We start from the raw sequence: 6,054 nt of genomic DNA on the forward strand, positions 1-6,054 counted from the left end.
TGTCCAGTTTGAGAAGATTAGAAAAGAATTACAGAGATGGCATGCATTATTCCTTTTCTTTCTATTTACCAGAAAATAATGGGTAAGATCAGGTAAGGTTTTCCCATCAGTTCTAAAACGTTTTGAATAATTTAAACTAAACACGAGAATACACCTTGTAGCCATAGCAAGCACATCTAGAAATAGAATCTAAGTCCAACCAAAAATAGTGAAACTAAATCGTAACACCTCGATTAACAAATTCAGTAATTTGTCAAACACAAAATCGCATAACTCTGATACTTACAAACTATTTTCAGTCACAAGATTATACAACGATGAAGCAGTTGCTGGTTTTTCTAATGAGGATGAGAAAGAAACTATAGAATTAGCATTGTTGCTAGCCATAATATCTTCCTTGAAAAAATATTATCATTAATCATAACCTAAGGAAATGTTTCACATACCAACAAACAACAATAAAAACTCAGTTGTATGTAAGAATATCACCCAAAAATCAGTACTTACACGATCAACGTCCATCTGATTTGACGGTTCTACAATTCTCTTCCCTAATTTATTTTAGATACACTTTAAACACACAGCAGTAGCAGTACATGCAGAAAAGTCTCGGGATTGAATCCAAGGGTATGGAGTTGCCTTTGTGTTTTATCCCAATGCAGGATTTGACAGCACTGATTCGGATTTAGTCGGGCTCCAATGCGAGCATTGGACATCAGGTGGGAAACAAGAAAAAAAAGATGCATAAATGAAAGAGATTCCTACCTTTGGATATGTAATTAAGCTAATCTTTTCCATTGCTAATGGAGCAGAAGTAGAACTATTACCAATGGATAAATTCCGCTCATTCTTCCTTTTCTATGTCGTGCTTGCTAATGAAGTAGAAGTAGAACTATTCGTGACTGCTAGGCCGGCCGAAATCTCCATAGTAAACCAATTGGGATAGACGACAATTTTCACGTAAAAACTCTATAATTTCTACTATATATAAGTGAGGCTTTTTGTGTACTATGAAGGGTACAAATGTAAATTCACACCATTTACGTCTTTGCTGTCCATTTGTGACTTTCTCAGACTCCAGGTGGACCATTTAAAGGGTCTATGGGCACCACATGGGTTACTCCATTTGTGAAAGTAAAAATCCACAAATGAAGCAATTGAAATCCAAGAAAACTTACCAGAAAAATGTGCCCAGATGTTCAGTTTACCATCTCTTCTCTTGGATTTCAATCTAAGGAATTGCCGTTATCGCTAGAGTCTTGGTATGTTGTTTCTTTAAAATAAGCATATGAGGAGGTGAATATGTGAATTTGATGAGTTCATTATGCGATCTCTCTACGCAATATAGAATTGGTTATGTGATTGTGACATTGGGATAAGTGATGCATCTTAAACCAAAATATCAAGTTTTGATTATTTCAGACCTACTGGTTGTAGACCTTCTCCCCGTCCAATTTATATATCAGCCTCTGTTTCCCTTTATTAACATAGCACGCAGTTTTTTGTTTGATATTGAGACAACATTAGTAATCTGCTGGCTTCTAATGAAATCATTCTGCGTATTGGAAATCAATTACAATATGAATCTTCTTAATCTTGAAAGGCATAATATTTTTGATACAATCTTATATAACTCCCGTTCAAACTGATTCGCCTCTGATGTTTCATCTAACTGGCACCATCTATGTAGTATTAGTGAAACAAAAGTAGTACTGAGAATATTGTACAGAATTACCCATGGATTCTCATCAAAGAATATATGTATTTTAATCTACTACATGAAGGTAGTAGGTTAACATTGTACCCACTTTTTGATTTAATAAAATACTTCTGTATGAACTGTTCTTCTTGGATTTATACATGCATGTACATTTCTCTGTCTTTTTTGCATATTGGTACATCAATGGTGCTTGGTACTATGATGGGGATGGGGACATTGATTTAACTACATTATGTAATAACCAAACTTTGAAAGATACATGGGCTTCTTAGGTTCGGGATATGTTAGAGGAGGAGAAAACTGAAAAGGCTAAATTCCGCGTTAAGGAGGTTCAACACATTCAATATGAAGTATGTCTTCTAAACAACCCCCATTTAATTAAGAATTTGCATTCAATGTGCTCTTAGTTTTGTTGCCAAGTCTCTATCAGAAAAACCTCTCTACCTTCACAAGGTGCGGTGAAAAAAATTGTTTTGTTTGCAACTGCATGATGCATGCATATAGTACCTTTGAGCCTTAAATTGCAAAGTTGAAATGATTGTTGAGAGTCATTTACCATTGAAAAAGAATGTGGGATCACTCTATGATTGAAGTAATAGATGGATAAGACAATAAGGGCAAGAAAACTTTTTAACAGCAACTAAATGATTTGCCTTTATTCAGTTAGCTGTGAATCTTTTTGCAACCATAAGCTGTGGATGTATAGCCTTTACAATTTTGAATTTACCTTACTGTGCTTAATACTATTGATCTGCAAAGATTTACATCTTGAAACATTAAGAACATTTGAATAGCACTATAGAGTTCTCTTTGCTTTCTTACAGGACCACCAGGGTGAGCACACCTTGTGTTTTGATCAGGGACTTCAAATATCGTGCACTCTCTCCAAATCTAGGGTATATGTTATGATCAATTGCATTAAAGCTTTCACGATGCGCAGCACCCGGGGAAGGGCCGACCGCAGGGTCATATATAGATATTTCATGTTTTTAATTAACTTGATATATTAGTTCTTTAAGTTTAAGATTCCCCTCAAAGTTTCATTCCTTACTTTTTATGGGTAATAAGTACTTTTGAAAGGGTAAGTGTGGAGAGAAACAATATAAAAAATCAAACCCACACCTACTATGTAGGTAACTCCCACTGTTACATTAAAGCTGTAAGGCTCTGTGATTGTATCTTATTAAGTTACAGAATATGATAGTTTTATACTAAGAAGCAAACCTTGACTAAGTATCTCCTTGTCTCAATGTTAGGATATGTCACACATTGTTGAAACAACGGAATATATTTCATGAAGCTCAAGTGTCAAAAGTTTTTGTTGTTTGCATGAATTTGGAGTCGAAAATGTACGATTTTTTGGCTTTTTGCTGTCTAACAGAGCGAGACTCTGTCATTTCTTTCAGCTCAAATGGGAGACGGGCATTGAGCAACCAGTCATATATGTTCTGTATCAAGTTCATCTTTTTTCTTTTTCATTTTTCTCAACATTTCTCCTTATATATATTAGTTCTATGTTCTTTTAGATTGCTTTAGTTTGTTCTTCCTCTTAAGAACGTTAATTGTGAATGTGCCTCTTGCCTCTATATTATGAATGTTTTTCCTTTGAGCTATTCTTATGTTGTGTCAGCTGCGTCTTGAATCAATACATTATTTTGGTTTCACTTTTCACTTTAGACCTCTACAGTAACTGGCCGGATTAATGCCACAGGCTTACTCAAAGAAGAATCTTATCGTACCTTAAAGATGAGAGAGAAATAAAGCAAGTGAAAGATACACAATAGAGGTAGGCTCTCCTGTGCTAGCTAATAGTTAACTATATATGAGTGTGTTATTGTTCTTCTTCTACTTCTTTTTAGAGAGGAGAGTGGGGGTAATAATACATTGATGTGTGTTATTTTGTATGGTGTATTTTATTATATGAAATTTGAATCACAAAAGATAGTTGCAATTAAGGGAGCAACATGTTGTCATAGTTTTGAGTACCCAGATGGTTAACTCCCTCTTAATCTTAAAGTTGGTTAATTAGACGTGGACATAGATTTTAGTAGTTGCAACAAATGCCATGAGATTATGGCCTAAATAATATATTTCCTTGCCACCTGATGACCACCTTGGAAAAAGTAGTGTCTACCACAAGATTTCTCGTTTGACAGCCAATTTATGTTACCATTTTTTCCAGGCAACCCCCTTACATCCAGCAGTCCTTTTGGTTGCCACAGGCATCTAGGGAGCATAACTTTTCAGATATCATTTCGGGAAAATATTCCTTTAAAGAGGCATCTCCAGTATCCCACAAATTCACGGATATTCACAAAGAGATCAAAGATCTGAACAGTCCGAATAAATTCATGGGATATTCATAAAGATCAAAACCCTCTCTTCTTGACAATCAAATACATCAAGAAGACAAACCCTCCTTTCATGGAGATCAAATCCAAATGTTCCTACGTTCGAGAAATACGTCACTAACGACCCTTGAATTATGGAGAAATTCATATCCAAATCTCCATACATTCGAGAAATATGCTACTGACGGCCCTCGAATTATGGAGAAAATCAAGAGAGAAGAATCAAGGGAGGAACAAATTTGTACTCCCATTGTTTATCAATAAAATTGTTGTTTTTTCATATTTTTATTTGTGGTTGAAGTTTATTTTTCATAAATTAAATTATGTTGGAAACAAATTGGCACGCCCAGTGGGACCAAATCTGCCCTTCATCTCTTCTCTCATAAATCAAATATGCAAATTTGTAGCCGCAGAATCTTAAAGATGGAAGCGGAACTTCAAGACTCGTCTTTGAGTTTCATCAAGTCTACACTCTGACCAACCTTGAAGAAGGGGGCATTTAATTTGTAGACATTAAAATTTTGTGGACTCTACAAAAAGAGTTCAATTTTGGTTAGAGTTCTTGAGGGATACTTTACCCTAAATCTAGCTTGATGGCTACTCAACCTAAACCCTAAATTATGCCTATATAAATGGGGCAAATATCCCTTTAAAGAGGCATATCCAGTATCCCAAAAATTCTCGGGATATTCACAAAGAGATTTGATCTACCTCTCATCCCAACTTTTCAAACTTCGAAGACTAAGAACGCTGAAATGACTTCCAAGAAGATCAACTCTCAATCAACTGCTTCCAAGGCTGCTGATTTCAAGTTCTCTGCCGAAGTGGAAAGCATCTTTGGTGTTACCTTCAGGTGCTTGGGAGCTGTCATGAGTAGCAAGGCGAGCAAGATAGGACAACAAACGCATCCAGTGTCGTCCACGCCAACTGCAATTTTAGAATCTTCAACCCCAAAAGGAACAAAGTCCAATACAAGTTCTTCGAAAGGAGGATTGGAGACAACCTATAATTGACTACTTGTGTTATGAGATACTTCCAGAAGATCTAAGGATAAAGACTGGCATTCATAATCGTGCACCTCACTTCCTTTATTACAAAGACTCACTGTACCGAAGATCATTTGAAGAAGTAATCTTACGGTGTTTGGGAGAGGAAGAAGCAATTCAAGCTTTGTAAGAAGCGCACTCGAGAGTTTGTGGATCGCATCAGTCTAGACCAAAGCTCTATTTTCACATTAAAAGGATGGAATATTATTGAACAACGATGGTGAAAGATTTCTTGGACTATGCTAGAAGATGCAAAGCTTGCCAATTCCATGCAAACTTCATACATCAACCTCCAGAAGTGCTACACCCAACTGTAGCATCTTGGCCATTCAATGCTTGGGGAATGGATATTGTTGATCCACTACCAAAATCTTCTGGTGGACACTTATACATCTTGGCCGCGACAGATTACTTCTCAAAGTGGGCCGAAGCTATTGCTCTCAAGGAAGTAAAGAAAGAAAATGTTGCAAACTTCATCCGAGTGAATATCGTCTATCTCTTTGGAATTCCATAGTACATAATAACTGACAATAGAAAGCCATTTGATAACAAGCTGATGAACAAAATCTGTGATTTTTTGGGCTTCAAGCAGCGTAAATCTTCTATGTACCATGCTGCCGCCAACGGTTTAGCTGAAGTCTTTAATAAAACTTTGTGCAACTTATTGAAGAAAGTTGTCTCCAAATCCAAACGAGACTGGCATGAGCGAATGGAAGAAGTTTTGTGGGCGTATAGGACAACTTACCGTACACCAATGCAAGCAACCCCATACTCACTTGCTTTTGGAGTTGAAGCAGTCCTGCCACTTGAGTGTCAAATACCTTCTTTGAGACTAACTATTCAAGAAGGTCTCACCGATGAATAAAATGCTAAGTTACGTCTTGTGGAGTTAGAAGATCTTGATGAGAAGAGGCTGTAGGCTCAACAAAATCTTGAA

The 6,054-nt window shown here is 36.4% G+C and overlaps 1 long non-coding RNA gene across 1 annotated transcript; it reads left to right on the forward strand.

Moving 5' to 3' along the window:
* The first annotated feature begins 763 nt into the window (after nucleotides 1-763).
* Nucleotides 764-3,156, forward strand: LOC107849804. The gene is made up of 2 exons (XR_007048580.1): nucleotides 764-1,262; nucleotides 2,545-3,156. It is a non-coding gene; the product is annotated as an uncharacterized LOC107849804 (long non-coding RNA).
* Nucleotides 3,157-6,054: the final 2,898 nt, after the last annotated feature.

The sequence above is a fragment of the Capsicum annuum genome, chromosome 12 (genome assembly GCF_002878395.1).
Source record: "Capsicum annuum cultivar UCD-10X-F1 chromosome 12, UCD10Xv1.1, whole genome shotgun sequence".
Taxonomy (NCBI): Eukaryota; Viridiplantae; Streptophyta; class Magnoliopsida; order Solanales; family Solanaceae; genus Capsicum; species Capsicum annuum.